At 44.4% G+C, this 15,715-nt stretch overlaps 11 non-coding genes and 2 pseudogenes across 11 annotated transcripts; all 13 read left to right on the forward strand.

Annotated features, from left to right (window-relative positions):
* Window positions 1-23: 23 nt before the first annotated feature.
* LOC134104492 (U5 spliceosomal RNA) lies at window positions 24-139 on the forward strand. Its single transcript, XR_009941902.1, has one exon. It is a non-coding gene; the product is annotated as a U5 spliceosomal RNA (small nuclear RNA).
* Window positions 140-673: 534 nt separating this feature from the next.
* LOC134104346 (U2 spliceosomal RNA) lies at window positions 674-864 on the forward strand. The gene has a single exon (XR_009941779.1). It is a non-coding gene; the product is annotated as a U2 spliceosomal RNA (small nuclear RNA).
* Window positions 865-1,123: 259 nt separating this feature from the next.
* LOC134104209 (U1 spliceosomal RNA) lies at window positions 1,124-1,287 on the forward strand. The gene has a single exon (XR_009941654.1). It is a non-coding gene; the product is annotated as a U1 spliceosomal RNA (small nuclear RNA).
* A 1,073-nt stretch (window positions 1,288-2,360) lies between these two features.
* Window positions 2,361-2,476, forward strand: LOC134104493 (U5 spliceosomal RNA). Its single transcript, XR_009941903.1, has one exon. It is a non-coding gene; the product is annotated as a U5 spliceosomal RNA (small nuclear RNA).
* Window positions 2,477-3,010: 534 nt separating this feature from the next.
* LOC134104383 (U2 spliceosomal RNA) lies at window positions 3,011-3,175 on the forward strand (annotated as a pseudogene).
* Window positions 3,176-6,556: 3,381 nt separating this feature from the next.
* Window positions 6,557-6,731, forward strand: LOC119208963 (U2 spliceosomal RNA; annotated as a pseudogene).
* Window positions 6,732-6,990: 259 nt separating this feature from the next.
* On the forward strand, window positions 6,991-7,154 carry LOC119208967 (U1 spliceosomal RNA). The gene has a single exon (XR_005119513.2). It is a non-coding gene; the product is annotated as a U1 spliceosomal RNA (small nuclear RNA).
* A 1,060-nt stretch (window positions 7,155-8,214) lies between these two features.
* LOC134104511 (U5 spliceosomal RNA) lies at window positions 8,215-8,330 on the forward strand. Its single transcript, XR_009941919.1, has one exon. It is a non-coding gene; the product is annotated as a U5 spliceosomal RNA (small nuclear RNA).
* Window positions 8,331-8,908: 578 nt separating this feature from the next.
* LOC134104347 (U2 spliceosomal RNA) lies at window positions 8,909-9,099 on the forward strand. The gene has a single exon (XR_009941780.1). It is a non-coding gene; the product is annotated as a U2 spliceosomal RNA (small nuclear RNA).
* A 259-nt stretch (window positions 9,100-9,358) lies between these two features.
* LOC134104212 (U1 spliceosomal RNA) lies at window positions 9,359-9,522 on the forward strand. The gene has a single exon (XR_009941656.1). It is a non-coding gene; the product is annotated as a U1 spliceosomal RNA (small nuclear RNA).
* Window positions 9,523-9,857: 335 nt separating this feature from the next.
* On the forward strand, window positions 9,858-9,973 carry LOC134104494 (U5 spliceosomal RNA). The gene has a single exon (XR_009941904.1). It is a non-coding gene; the product is annotated as a U5 spliceosomal RNA (small nuclear RNA).
* A 534-nt stretch (window positions 9,974-10,507) lies between these two features.
* LOC134104367 (U2 spliceosomal RNA) lies at window positions 10,508-10,698 on the forward strand. The gene has a single exon (XR_009941798.1). It is a non-coding gene; the product is annotated as a U2 spliceosomal RNA (small nuclear RNA).
* Window positions 10,699-10,957: 259 nt separating this feature from the next.
* Window positions 10,958-11,121, forward strand: LOC134104251 (U1 spliceosomal RNA). The gene has a single exon (XR_009941692.1). It is a non-coding gene; the product is annotated as a U1 spliceosomal RNA (small nuclear RNA).
* The last annotated feature ends 4,594 nt before the right edge of the window (window positions 11,122-15,715 follow it).

Raw genomic sequence — 15,715 nt, forward strand, 5'->3', positions numbered from 1 at the left:
TGCCTTTCACCTGATTGTGCTACTGACTTTGGTTTCTCTTCAATACGCATAAGTCTTTCGCCTTTTACTAAAGACTTCCGTGGAGAGGAACAACAATGAGTTGACCTTATTTTTTGCCAGGCTCTGCTATTTGGCTAAGCCTCATGTACTTGTAAGAAAAAGAAATTAGTAGGATGGAAGAGCCTGTCATTTGAGTAAACTTATTCCTGGAGTCTCTGGTTGAGCTTTGGATCAAGTCTCAAATTACTGTCTGAATTTAGAGTGAAATCAAGATTTAGGCCGGAGCTTACACTTTTGATTGCAAAAAAACGAATGATTTTTGAGGGCTGTTTGGGGTTAGTTCCATTTTAAGACAGAGGTGCCTAAAAGTGAAATCACTCTCTGAATTAGAAGTGAATTCAACAAGAGTTAATCAAGAGCTTACACTTTTGATTGGAAGGAATCAACAAGAGTTCATCAAGAGCTTACACTTTTGATTGGAAGGAATCAACAAGAGTTCATCAAGAGCTTACACTTTTGATTGGAAGGAAATCAAAGATTTTTAAGAATACAGGCTGCGTGGGGAGTGGGATGTTAAGTAACAGGCGACTGCCACGCCCATTTGTATGAGCCGCACCCCGACATTTGAGAGATGCGCTAGTCCGTTGGGTCTGGAGGCAAACATTCATGTGTCATCGCTTCTCGGCCTTTTGGCTAAGATCAAGTGTAGTATCTGTTCTTATCAGTTTAATATCTGATATGTCCTCTATATGAGGACTACATATTAAGCCGATTTTTAGCTCTGGGAGATGAAAAAGGGGCTTGCTCTGCTCACTCCAAGCATTGACCCGGTATTGCAGCACTTCCGGGAACGGTGCAACCTTTATCTTGTGAAAAAAATAACTGGTGACCCAATTCATTGGTGTAGTCTAGGTAGTTGGTTTGCCTCTGTGTACAAGTCTCAACTGGCTGAGACTTTTGGCAAGCAACTGATATGTTTACTCATCAATTGTGCCTTTATTTTGCATTTCACACTGATCACTGATTTTAAATTCACTGATCTGTGAGGACGGTGCCATCTGGGAACCGTCACCCCAAGTGCTCTGTTTGGGAATACCACTCCTGTCTCTGTCACTACCAACTTATACTTACCTGGCAGGGGAGATACCATGATCACAAAGGTGGTTCACCCAGGGCGAGGCTCAGCCATTGCACTCCGGCTGTGTTGACCACTGCGAATTCCTCAAATGTGGGAATCTCGACTGCATAATTTGTGGTAGTGGGGGACTGCGTCCGCGCTCTCCCCTGATATTAGTGTCAAAGAAAAACCAGTGCTTTCCACTTGGACACATCTCTTTCAACTACTGTTGGTCCCCAAGATTGAGCCTCTTTGCCAACAATGGACCAGTATACTCACCACTGGAGTGTTAAACCACTGAGTGATTGTCTGAATTAACAGTAAACCAACAACATTTCAGGAGGGCCTTACAATTTTTGATTGAAAAAAAATCAATGACTTTTGAGGTTTGTTTTTGGGTGATTCCATTTTCGGACAGAGGTGCCTGAAAGTGAAATCACTGTCTGAATTCAAAGTGAATTCAACAAGAGTTCATCAGGAGCTTGCACGTGTGTGCTCGTGTGCATGCTCTACCCATGGTGGCCCTGAGCTTGTGTGTGAAGTTTGCAGAGTGCGGCTGTCAGTCCAAGACAGGTCTCCAAGAATTTGTGAAACCGACCACTACAAACCGGGAAATGAGTTTGGATTTTGCCTGCAACTCTGTCTTGGTTGGTGCTGGGCTGCTGAAATTTGGACCAGCTCCTCCCGGGGCCCTCAGGGGGGCCACTGTAGATTTTGGGCCCAATAGGAGGTTCCCCTGGGGAAGCTCCCATTGACTCCCATTCAGTCCGAGTGTGTGTGTGTGTGCGTGCACGTGTGTACTTGCGTGCATGCTCTTCCCGTGGTGGCCCTGAGCCTGTGTGTGAAGTTTTCAGAGTGCAGGGCAGTGTTTTTGTGGTAGTTGGGGACTGCGTCCGCACTCTCCACTGATATTAGTGTCAAAGAAAAACCAGTGCTTTTCACTTGCACACATCTCTTTGAACTACTGTTGGTCCCCAAGATTGAGCTTCTTTGCCAACAATGGACCTGTTTACTCACCACTGGAGTGTTAAATCACTGAATGATTGTCTGAATTCACAGTAAACCAACAACATTTCAGGAGGGCCTTACAATTTTTGATTGAAAAGAAATCATAGATTTTTTGAGGAAAGGGGGCTGGGAAATGGGTTAGGCTTTGGACACCCGCAGCTCAACCACTCCCTACCGCAAGAGGGATTACTTGTTCCACAGGGATATAGGGCTGCCTTTCACCTGATTGTGCTACTGACTTTGGTTTCTCTTCAATACGCATAAGTCTTTCGCCTTTTACTAAAGACTTCCGTGGAGAGGAACAACAATGAGTTGACCTTATTTTTTGCCAGGCTCTGCTATTTGGCTAAGCCTCATGTACTTGTAAGAAAAAGAAATTAGTAGGATGGAAGAGCCTGTCATTTGAGTAAACTTATTCCTGGAGTCTCTGGTTGAGCTTTGGATCAAGTCTCAAATTACTGTCTGAATTTAGAGTGAAATCAAGATTTAGGCCGGAGCTTACACTTTTGATTGCAAAAAAACGAATGATTTTTGAGGGCTGTTTGGGGTTAGTTCCATTTTAAGACAGAGGTGCCTAAAAGTGAAATCACTCTCTGAATTAGAAGTGAATTCAACAAGAGTTAATCAAGAGCTTACACTTTTGATTGGAAGGAATCAACAAGAGTTCATCAAGAGCTTACACTTTTGATTGGAAGGAATCAACAAGAGTTCATCAAGAGCTTACACTTTTGATTGGAAGGAAATCAAAGATTTTTAAGAATACAGGCTGCGTGGGGAGTGGGATGTTAAGTAACAGGCGACTGCCACGCCCATTTGTATGAGCCGCACCCCGACATTTGAGAGATGCGCTAGTCCGTTGGGTCTGGAGGCAAACATTCATGTGTCATCGCTTCTCGGCCTTTTGGCTAAGATCAAGTGTAGTATCTGTTCTTATCTTATCTTTTATGGGAAAGGATGTCAAGCTCTTAAACATTTATGGTTTTAATGACAAAAATGACAGATATGACCTCTTAGAAGAACTGCAGTACCACATGCTAGGTAAGACACCTTTAGTCGTAGGAGGAGATTTTAACTGTATTCTTAGCAGAAATGACAGAAAAGGAGCAGGGGAAGATTTCAAAGTAGACAAAACATCAGTTCTACTTCAAAATATTTGCAAGGATTTTAAATTGCTGGACTGTTTCAAAACCATGCATCCCAGAGAGGAGGGTTTCACCTGGTTCAGTGATGATGGCGCCAGAGCCTCTCGAATAGACCACATTTTAACACGGGATTGTCCACCAACTGATGCTAATTTGTCACCTGTGTTCTTTTCAGACCACGCAATGCTTTCGTGCACCCTCTCACTATCCTCTGGCGTGACAGCAGGAACGGGTCTGTGGAAACTCAACTGCTCCCTACTAAAAAATAAGGAGTTAGTTAGCCAGTTTAGGGAGCAGTACCAAGAGTGGCAGACCCTCCAAGACATGTACAATACACGTGCACACTGGTGGGAAATGATAAAAAAAAGGACAAAGACTTTCTTTAGACAGGCAGGTAAGAAAAAGAAAGATAAGGACAATAGACGCATGTTGGGACTACAGAAGAGACTACAGCGCTATTTTACAATAAACAAACAAGGGATAGATTTTAAGGAAGAAATAAAAGAAATCAAAGCAGATATGTTGTTGTTAGCAGAAACGAAAAGCAAAGGTGTTATTCTAAGAAGTAAAGAAAGGGAGATTGAGGAAGGGGAAAAATGCACAAGGTATTTCTTTAAGAAAATTGTAAACAAAGGAGGGGGCATGCTAAGACTGAAAAAAGACAACGGAGACACAGCTGAAACAACTGCAGAAATACTTTCTGTAATAGAAAACTTTTATTCAGAGCTCTACAAAGAAAAATCTGTTAAGAGCGAAGCCATAGAGGATGTTTTAAAATGCATTGAAAAAACGGTGGAAGACAGCAGGCTTTTAACCCACAATTTTACCATACCAGAGTTAAGCAACTGCATGAAAAGTTTTAAAACAGGGAAGTCTCCAGGAGAGGATGGCCTCCCCTGGGAATTCTACTCAACCTTTTGGGACATTCTAAACCCTGACTTGCTCACTGTCTTCATGGAACTTGAAAAATTTGATCAACTACCTGAAAGCTTTAGAGTAGGAATAGTGACCCTCCTGCATAAAGGTAAGGAAAAAACAGACCTGAAGAACTGGAGACCGATCACCCTTTTAAACTGTGACTGTAAACTTTTTAGCAAAATATTGGCATCACGGATGTCTGGAGTCTTAGGGGAGATGATTCACCCAGATCAAGCCTGTGCCGTACCTGGGAGGAAGATCACAGATAGCCTCATACTGATCCGAGACACCATCTGTTATGCGAGAGACAGAAACATTCGGCTAGTAGTCCTAAATTTAGACTTTGAAAAAGCCTTTGATCGGGTCTCGCACCAGTACCTCTTTCAAGTGCTGCAAAAAGTGGGCTTCCCGGAGAGGATGATAAGATGGGTGGGATTGCTGTACCGGGGCATTACAAGCAAATTTGTTGCTAACGGACACCTGACAAAAGCAGTTAACATAAACTGCGGTGTTCGCCAAGGTTGTCCGTTATCTGCCCTCCTCTATGTTATAGGTATCGAACCTTTGGCAAGAGCCTTGAGAAAAGACAAACAAATCAATGGGGTAATAGTGCCAGGGAGTGGAGGACTCGAAACCAAATGCATCTTATATATGGACGACATAAACATCATATGCACTGATCTTTCATCTGTCTACAGGACACTGGACCTCACTGACTGGTATGGACGGGCCTCTGGGTCAAAGCTCAACAGAAGCAAGACCCAAGCTCAATTTTATGGACCATGGAAGGCCACAGAAACCACAGAACTCCCCCTGACTGTGACCCAGACTGATCAAAGAATACTTGGGATCAAATTCAATGCAGAAGGGCGGGGGGAAACCAATTGGCCAGACGTGATAAGAAAAGTTAGGCAGAGACTAGGTTACTGGACACTGAGAGGACTGACCTTAGAAGGAAAGGTTCTAATTATCAAAGCTGTGATCTTACCTTTGTTTCTACTCATCTGTTCTGTTTTCTTACCACCAAAAAAAGTGCTTTCAGAGTTGGAAAGAGCCATCTTTTATTTCCTGTGGGGGTCCAAGTGGGAACGACTGAGAAGAAGTGAAATGAAAAAGACAAAGAAAAAAGGAGGAAAAGGAGTGCCGGACCTGCTTTTGTTCTTAGGAAGCAGATACACTGCACTGCATCTCACCGCTGCAACAGCACCATCAAGAAACCCAAAGACTGCAGCAATAACCCAGTTCTGGATGGGGTCCTATCTCAGAACTTTAAAACTTATACCCAAGGATTTGAGAAAACCAGTTTCCTTTAACCTGCCACCGGCCTATGCTTTTATCCAGACCTTTTTACAAAATTTTAAACTCGAACAGGAGGACTTAAAGGCACTAACTAATCACCGCTGTCTAATTTCTGTTGTGCAGGAACGAGATCCAGTTACCCCAGTACGTGGGCTAGCATTTGGAAAGCCATCAACAGTTTGGCACAATGTAAACAACCCTGCTCTTCCAAACAGACTCCGGGACCTGTCATGGATGGTGGCTCACGAGATCCTCCCAGTCAGGTCCGTCATGTACTCCCGCGGGATGTCTGCACACTCGACCTGCCCCAGACCAGGCTGTGGCGCACCAGAGTCTGTGAGGCACCTGCTGTGGGAGTGCAGTGCTGCCGTAGACCAGTGGGCAATGGCCGGCTCCTTGAATTTCCCGTACTTGCCAGCAAAGGAGGTCCTGACAGCGCAGCTAGTGTTGTATGGGGTGAGCGAAAAAGCAAAAATCCCAGCAAGTGACTTTGCCAAACAGTGGGTCACCCTAGTCGCAATTACAGATGCCATATGGACCTCCAGAAACATGCTGGTAAGAAGGCACATGCAGATCCCCCCCATGGCTGTGACCCGAATGGCCGCAGCAACGGTCCAAATGGCCGCAGGCGGAAGGCCAAGGGCACAGCCAAAAAGAAGAATCGCCTCTGTGCCCATTCGGACGAAGGAGCCGGAGCCACACATGCAGAGGTCAAAGCAGCGGCGGCCTGACTCTCCGGGAGAGGCAGGTGGGAAGGAGCATTGGGTGGGGCTCTCCTGAGTACCAACTACAGAGTACCCAGGAAAATCCGTTTTGAAGAGAGAGAAGAAAAAAGAAAAAAAAAAAAAGAAAAAAAAAACGAGACCCCTCTCGCAAATCCTGCACAACAAGAGATGATAGATTACTTTTAAAGTCATGTGTCAATTCTGTAAAATCTGGTTGGTTTTTAAATTTGAATGTATGTTGTAAATGCAAAGATCCCTTTCTAAAAAACATCCTTGTATACTGTTTTCGACCTTTTTACCTAAAAAGTACTTTGATTGACTGATGTTGGACAAGAAAAAGTACCAATAAAACTTTTCGAAAGAAAAAAATCTGTTCTTATCAGTTTAATATCTGATATGTCCTCTATATGAGGACTACATATTAAGCCGATTTTTAGCTCTGGGAGATGAAAAAGGGGCTTGCTCTGCTCACTCCAAGCATTGACCCGGTATTGCAGCACTTCCGGGAACGGTGCAACCTTTATCTTGTGAAAAAAATAACTGGTGACCCAATTCATTGGTGTAGTCTAGGTAGTTGGTTTGCCTCTGTGTACAAGTCTCAACTGGCTGAGACTTTTGGCAAGCAACTGATATGTTTACTCATCAATTGTGCCTTTATTTTGCATTTCACACTGATCACTGATTTTAAATTCACTGATCTGTGAGGACGGTGCCATCTGGGAACCGTCACCCCAAGTGCTCTGTTTGGGAATACCACTCCTGTCTCTGTCACTACCAACTTATACTTACCTGGCAGGGGAGATACCATGATCACAAAGGTGGTTCACCCAGGGCGAGGCTCAGCCATTGCACTCCGGCTGTGTTGACCACTGCGAATTCCTCAAATGTGGGAATCTCGACTGCATAATTTGTGGTAGTGGGGGACTGCGTCCGCGCTCTCCCCTGATATTAGTGTCAAAGAAAAACCAGTGCTTTCCACTTGGACACATCTCTTTCAACTACTGTTGGTCCCCAAGATTGAGCCTCTTTGCCAACAATGGACCAGTATACTCACCACTGGAGTGTTAAACCACTGAGTGATTGTCTGAATTAACAGTAAACCAACAACATTTCAGGAGGGCCTTACAATTTTTGATTGAAAAAAAATCAATGACTTTTGAGGTTTGTTTTTGGGTGATTCCATTTTCGGACAGAGGTGCCTGAAAGTGAAATCACTGTCTGAATTCAAAGTGAATTCAACAAGGGTTCATCAGGAGCTTGCACGTGTGTGCTCGTGTGCATGCTCTACCCATGGTGGCCCTTAGCTTGTGTGTGAAGTTTGCAGAGTGCGGCTGTCAGTCCAATAATTTGTGAAACCGACCACTACAAACCGGGAAATGAGTTTGGATTTTGCCTGCAACTCTGTCTTGGTTGGTGCTGGGCTTCTGAAATTTGGACCAGCTCCTCCTGGGGCCCTCAGGGGGGCCACTGTAGATTTTGGGCCCAATAGGAGGTTCCCCTGGGGAAGCTCCCATTGACTCCCATTCAGTCCGAGTGTGTGTGTGTGTGCGTGCACGTGTGTACTTGCGTGCATGCTCTTCCCGTGGTGGCCCTGAGCCTGTGTGTGAAGTTTTCAGAGTGCAGGGCAGTGTTTTTGTGGTAGTTGGGGACTGCGTCCGCACTCTCCACTGATATTAGTGTCAAAGAAAAACCAGTGCTTTTCACTTGCACACATCTCTTTGAACTACTGTTGGTCCCCAAGATTGAGCTTCTTTGCCAACAAGGGACCTGTTTACTCACCACTGGAGTGTTAAATTACTGAATGATTGTCTGAATTCACAGTAAACCAACAAACTTTCAGGAGGGCCTTACAATTTTTGATTGAAAAGAAATCATAGATTTTTTGAGGAAAGGGGGCTGGGAAATGGGTTAGGCTTTGGACACCCGCAGCTCAACCACTCCCTACCGCAAGAGGGATTACTTGTTCCACAGGGATATAGGGCTGCCTTTCACCTGATTGTGCTACTGACTTTGGTTTCTCTTCAATATGCATAAGTCTTTCGCCTTTTACTAAAGACTTCCGTGGAGAGGAACATCAATGAGTTGACCTTATTTTTTGCCAGGCTCTGCTATTTGGCTAAGCCTCATGTACTTGTAAGAAAAAGAAATTAGTAGGATGGAAGAGCCTGTCATTTGAGTAAACTTATTCCTGGAGTCTCTGGTTGAGCTTTGGATCAAGTCTCAAATTACTGTCTGAATTTAGAGTGAAATCAAGATTTAGGCAGGAGCTTACACTTTTTATTGCAAAAAAACGAATGATTTTTGAGGGCTGTTTGGGGTTAGTTCCATTTTTAGACAGAGGTGCCTAAAAGTGAAATCACTCTCTGAATTATAAGTGAATTCAACAAGAGTTAATCAAGAGCTTACACTTTTGATTGGAAGGAATCAACAAGAGTTCATCAAGAGCTTACACTTTTGATTGGAAGGAATCAACAAGAGTTCATCAAGAGCTTACACTTTTGATTGGAAGGAATCAACAAGAGTTCATCAAGAGCTTACACTTTTGATTGGAAGGAAATCAAAGATTTTTAAGAATACAGGCTGCGTGGGGAGTGGGATGTTAAGTAACAGGCGACTGCCACGCCCATTTGTATGAGCCGCACCCCGACATTTGAGAGATGCGCTAGTCCGTTGGGTCTGGAGGCAAACATTCATGTGTCATCGCTTCTCGGCCTTTTGGCTAAGATCAAGTGTAGTATCTGTTCTTATCAGTTTAATATCTGATATGTCCTCTATATGAGGACTACATATTAAGCCGATTTTTAGCTCTGGGAGATGAAAAAGGGGCTTGCTCTGCTCACTCCAAGCATTGACCCGGTATTGCAGCACTTCCGGGAACGGTGCAACCTTTATCTTGTGAAAAAAATAACTGGTGACCCAATTCATTGGTGTAGTCTAGGTAGTTGGTTTGCCTCTGTGTACAAGTCTCAACTGGCTGAGACTTTTGGCAAGCAACTGATATGTTTACTCATCAATTGTGCCTTTATTTTGCATTTCACACTGATCACTGATTTTAAATTCACTGATCTGTGAGGACGGTGCCATCTGGGAACCGTCACCCCAAGTGCTCTGTTTGGGAATACCACTCCTGTCTCTGTCACTACCAACTTATACTTACCTGGCAGGGGAGATACCATGATCACAAAGGTGGTTCACCCAGGGCGAGGCTCAGCCATTGCACTCCGGCTGTGTTGACCACTGCGAATTCCTCAAATGTGGGAATCTCGACTGCATAATTTGTGGTAGTGGGGGACTGCGTCCGCGCTCTCCCCTGATATTAGTGTCAAAGAAAAACCAGTGCTTTCCACTTGGACACATCTCTTTCAACTACTGTTGGTCCCCAAGATTGAGCCTCTTTGCCAACAATGGACCAGTATACTCACCACTGGAGTGTTAAACCACTGAGTGATTGTCTGAATTAACAGTAAACCAACAACATTTCAGGAGGGCCTTACAATTTTTGATTGAAAAGAAATCATAGATTTTTTGAGGAAAGGGGGCTGGGAAATGGGTTAGGCTTTGGACACCCGCAGCTCAACCACTCCCTACCGCAAGAGGGATTACTTGTTCCACAGGGATATAGGGCTGCCTTTCACCTGATTGTGCTACTGACTTTGGTTTCTCTTCAATACGCATAAGTCTTTCGCCTTTTACTAAAGACTTCCGTGGAGAGGAACAACAATGAGTTGACCTTATTTTTTGCCAGGCTCTGCTATTTGGCTAAGCCTCATGTACTTGTAAGAAAAAGAAATTAGTAGGATGGAAGAGCCTGTCATTTGAGTAAACTTATTCCTGGAGTCTCTGGTTGAGCTTTGGATCAAGTCTCAAATTACTGTCTGAATTTAGAGTGAAATCAAGATTTAGGCCGGAGCTTACACTTTTGATTGCAAAAAAACGAATGATTTTTGAGGGCTGTTTGGGGTTAGTTCCATTTTAAGACAGAGGTGCCTAAAAGTGAAATCACTCTCTGAATTAGAAGTGAATTCAACAAGAGTTAATCAAGAGCTTACACTTTTGATTGGAAGGAATCAACAAGAGTTCATCAAGAGCTTACACTTTTGATTGGAAGGAATCAACAAGAGTTCATCAAGAGCTTACACTTTTGATTGGAAGGAAATCAAAGATTTTTAAGAATACAGGCTGCGTGGGGAGTGGGATGTTAAGTAACAGGCGACTGCCACGCCCATTTGTATGAGCCGCACCCCGACATTTGAGAGATGCGCTAGTCCGTTGGGTCTGGAGGCAAACATTCATGTGTCATCGCTTCTCGGCCTTTTGGCTAAGATCAAGTGTAGTATCTGTTCTTATCAGTTTAATATCTGATATGTCCTCTATATGAGGACTACATATTAAGCCGATTTTTAGCTCTGGGAGATGAAAAAGGGGCTTGCTCTGCTCACTCCAAGCATTGACCCGGTATTGCAGCACTTCTGGGAACGGTGCAACCTTTATCTTGTGAAAAAAATAACTGGTGACCCAATTCATTGGTGTAGTCTAGGTAGTTGGTTTGCCTCTGTGTACAAGTCTCAACTGGCTGAGACTTTTGGCAAGCAACTGATATGTTTACTCATCAATTGTGCCTTTATTTTGCATTTCACACTGATCACTGATTTTAAATTCACTGATCTGTGAGGACGGTGCCATCTGGGAACCGTCACCCCAAGTGCTCTGTTTGGGAATACCACTCCTGTCTCTGTCACTACCAACTTATACTTACCTGGCAGGGGAGATACCATGATCACAAAGGTGGTTCACCCAGGGCGAGGCTCAGCCATTGCACTCCGGCTGTGTTGACCACTGCGAATGGGGGTGAGCCGTACAGTAGTGCAATTCAATCGAAGACCATTTGCTTACAATCCACAGTAAAACTTGCAAAAATAGCGCCTCCTGGTGGACTACACATGGAATGTTTGATTAATGTTTGTTTACTTCCTGGTAGATCTCTATTGGCTCCTGAGCTGACTATTCATGGAATGTGTGATTAATGTTTGTTTACTTCCTGGTAGTTCTCTATTGGCCCGAGCTGATAGATTAATCCAATTATGCAACATTGTTTTTATTTACTCTATTGCTTTTTTACAGGACTGCTACATGGACTTCCCACCACTGGAATACATGCAAACAATATCACTTCAAATAGTCAATTAAAAGGCGTCCAAAATGTCTTACCTGCTTTTAGTGTCATTTAGACTGATGATCATCTGTATTGATTGCATGACTGGGAAATGTTTTGTTGTTTGTATTTTGATCATTATTGAAACATTTTCTACAGTGGTTTCTCTCACCATGGAAACATATAGACATCGATTTTGTTTAACATACTTATCTGTTTATATTGTTCTTGCTTTTTTTTCTTATTTTGCAGTATCTTATTCCAATTCACCAACTCAAATTTCTCTGTGTAACATGCGTGGCAATAAATGGTTTCTGATTCAGATTGTGATACCTGAAGTTATTATTGAATTGTGCAGAAATAGAAAATCTAGAAAGTATATTTGTAGCTGTTTATTTACTGTTTCTGAACTTATTTAAAATAAAAACTATTCTTGTGAGTTAATGTTTTATATGTGTTGACATGTAATGTGTACCCTTTTTATTTTCAAACTCCCTTATGACAATTGGAAGTGGTTTGATATTTCAGAACTGCCTAATGTTTTTATTCAAAACATATGAGATATTTTAATAAAGGCTTATAAACTTAATCTGGCACCCTATATTTATTTGTGTCTCTTATTTGTAATGGAAATAATGATTAATTTTCCACAACGCTTCACTGTAACACATTCTGCTTTATCAAGTAAAAGGGAGCACAATCATAAATATAACAGTACATCTGTCATAAAAGACACAATATGTAAACTATTTACAACATGCACAGGTATTTTAAGATCTACACTATTTACAACATGCACAGGTATTTTAAGATCTACACTATTTACAACATGCACAGGTATTTTAAGATCTACACTATTTACAACATGCACAGGTATTTTACAGGTATTTTAAGATATAAACTATTTACAACATGCACAGGGATCTTTACGATCTAAACTATTAACAATATGCACCGGGATTTTCACAAATATCTAAACTATACAATATAAAAAACACTGTGATGCAACTGCATAATATGCAGGTTGTCACTGTTTGTCCACAACAGAAATGAAGTGTTCGTAGCTGTCGTACACTGTTTTGTCCAGACCCTTGGAAGTTGACATCAATGTCACAGGGCAGAAAACCTTTCTTTTGTATTTTTTATGTCCCTGGGTCGGTCGGCCACAGCATGTACATAGAGGGAGTTTGTGCACCCGCGACACCTCGACTCCAACTGCAGAGGGTTGATCCATACTTTTTCGCTTGTACTGCGTGGATCTTGCCCAGGATGGTAAGCTTAAATCACAAGCAGTAGGCGGAGATGGCAGTGGAGGATGCGCAGGCAATATATGCCGAGTGGAGGGGCCAGCGCACTCAATGTTGGCTGTGGAGACAGATGTGGAGGGCAGAGGTCTGGTGATGGTGGAGGTGGCAGGGGTGGTTTTAACAGGCAGTTTCAGGAGTGGCAGTGGTGGTTGAGGCCGGGAGAGAGGCATCATCATGTCCGTCCTTCCCTTCAACACCTTAGTCCCTGCCGTGCTGGGCGTGGGCATGTACTCCATCAGAGGGTAGAGTGGTGGAGGGAGGACTGACGGCTGGTGGGGTGCTGGAGGGAGGTCAGCAGATGAAATTGAGGTGATCTTCGTTACAGTGGAGGACTGTTTTGTGGCATTCATGTTGAGGAGGCGCTCCTGACGTCGGATGAAGTCCCGCACGGTTTTAATGTTAATCTTTGGAAGGGGAATGCCAGCTTTGCACAGGATCGGATCCTCCACCAGAATCCGGTGCTGGATTCTTTCATATGACTTACAAATTGTGCTTTTCTCGGGACTGCAGCGAGATCCTTGAGGGGAGCGCAGCCACAGCAGTTTAATCAGTGTGTACATCAGCCTGTTGTGTTGAGCGCTGACGTCTTGTTGAGCCGGTGCGTAGCGCTTAGCCATCTTAAGCTTCTGAATCACAGCAGCATCAACCAGATCGTCTCTCTTAGTGCGGCAGTAGAGCGTGTTGCCCCAGTGCGTTCTGTAGAGCTGGTTGAACTGCTGCGGCTGCTTGTCGTGCTCCTCCACGGCGTTCCAGGCTTCGAGGACCTTGTTCCTCTGCTCAGTGGAAAGAGTCAGCTTGTCCTCTGTAAGGCTGATTTCCACCAGAGCAGAGCAGAACTTTTCCAGCCTTTCAAAGCCAGGAAGCGGGTTTGAACTGCAGGCATCAACCTGTTGACAAGTTTCCATATAAAAGTTCCAATGAGCACGTTATCACGTTAGCAATCAATGCATTGCATTTACATTTGACCACATATACATATACTCACAAAGGCTGGAGGGTCCACAGTTGCGGTTTCGTTGCTGGTGAGGTTAATGTGGGGCAGGATGGCATCCAACACGTCGGCACCAGCCTCCCCGTCGCTCTGGTAGGCTTCGTCGGCTTCTGGATCTGGGTTGGGCTGCCCATGCTGAACCACCTCCTCCTCTGGACCAGGTCCATCATTGATGATGTCCACGAGAGAAAATGGTTCAGATTCACCTGTGCTTTGGCTGAATAAATATTCCAACCCCAGCAACTCGTTGGAAGCAACATTGGCGGGGGCCCGGAAATTCTCCTCCACAGTCTCGCCGAACAGCTGCTGACAGCGGGTGTTGAGGCGGTCAATGAGCGGTGCAGAGTATGTCCTGTGGTTCCGTCCCTCCGTCACCCGGCGCCTCTTTAACTGACCAGATTTATGCTGAAATATCTGAACAGGGGTGAACAGGCCTCTTTCTGCGTCCTCTTTTAGCCAGGATATGTCTGCTGATGGGACACCATTGGGGTTTTCCCACAAACGCACCCAGCCCTCCAGCTCCACCTGGAACGCAGAAACAAAACATTTGGTTATTTTTGTCTAAAAATGATTGCTAAAACATGAAACCAATTACAACATTTAAAACAAATGTCTAATTTACTTTGTTTGCATATAGTGTGAATATCACTTACAGAGGAGTCACTCAGAGTTGATTCCACGGCGGAATCAGGACCCCTGGATGTGGACGGGGTCTCTGTGGGCTGGCTGGTTGACGCGTGCTGGTCCGTCCTCACAGGGGTCTCCGGTTGCTTGGTCCTCACAGGGGTCTCCGGCTGCTTGGTCCTCACAGGGGTCTCCGGCTGCTTGGTCCTCCTAGGGGTCTCCGGCTGCTTGGTCCTCCCAGGGGTCTCCGGCTGCTTGGTCCTCCCAGGGGTCTCCGGCTGCTTGGTCCTCCCAGGGGTCTCCGGCTGCTTGGTCCTCCCAGGGGTCTCCGGCTGCTTGGTCCTCCCAGGGGTCTCCGGCTGCTTGGTCCTCCCAGGGGTCTCCGGCTGCTTGGTCCTCACAGGGGTCTCCTGTTGCCTGGGCCTCACGGGGGTCGTGGGCAGATTTTCCGTCTCAGACTGACTCCTCGGCTTTGTCCTGTCTGTGGGTCGGAAATCCTGGCTCTGCCTGCCAGTTTTGCGACATGGAGGCTCTTGGAACTTCAGCAAGTCTAAGAATTCACCAAACACAATAGTTTTGTATTGTATTATATTTTCCAATGTAGGTTATGATGTCTGTTGATTGTGAATCTCACTAACCTTCAACTTCCTGGCTTGCAGCAACCAATTCAGCGTCATCATCTGCCGAAGATGAGGGATCACACCTAGTGCTAGCCTGCGGTTGGTGCACAACAAATGTAAAGTCTTAGTTTTATGACATATCAGTTATTAATTACCAAAAACCAACAAACTAATTTTGCCTTCTGCATATTCTGCTCTTTATAACTTCATAATGAATAATGTAATCCACCCTCACCTGCTCCTTCTCTTTGAGGTATTTCCTGAACCTCTTCATCTGCACGCTTGTGATGTGGGTCACTGGTGTGTGCAGCCACCTCCTCACAGAAGTGTAGGCCTTGTGTGTGAGCTCCCTCTGCTCAGCACTGAAGTGCTCTGGCCTGTCCTTTTGGGTGAGGTACTGACTGTAAAGCTCCCACATCTCCTCAAAGGTGTAATGCTCAAATCCTTTCTGGCCGTAGATACACCTGTGGATGTTGGCCTCAAGGAGACTGGAGACTTGTGGGAAGCTCTCTGCATATTCTGTGAGGTAGTCCTTCACCCACTGGTTCCCCACCTTTCCTTTTCTCTGTGGGTTTCCAACCTCCAGTCTGTGCTTGTCGAGCATGCTGGAATCATACACTTTAACTTAGTACTTCTATCAGTAATATAACTGCACTTGAGATAATGAAGAAAATTAAAGAAGAAAAGAAAAAATAAACACTCATAATTCATCTATGCAAACAGACAGGCTCATACCAACTATATTCAAAATGCATAGCCTACAATGGTAATAACATGATAACAATATTATAACATTCTTACTATTTCACGTA

The sequence above is a fragment of the Pungitius pungitius genome, chromosome 14 (assembly GCF_949316345.1).
Source record: "Pungitius pungitius chromosome 14, fPunPun2.1, whole genome shotgun sequence".
NCBI lineage: Eukaryota > Metazoa > Chordata > Actinopteri > Perciformes > Gasterosteidae > Pungitius > Pungitius pungitius.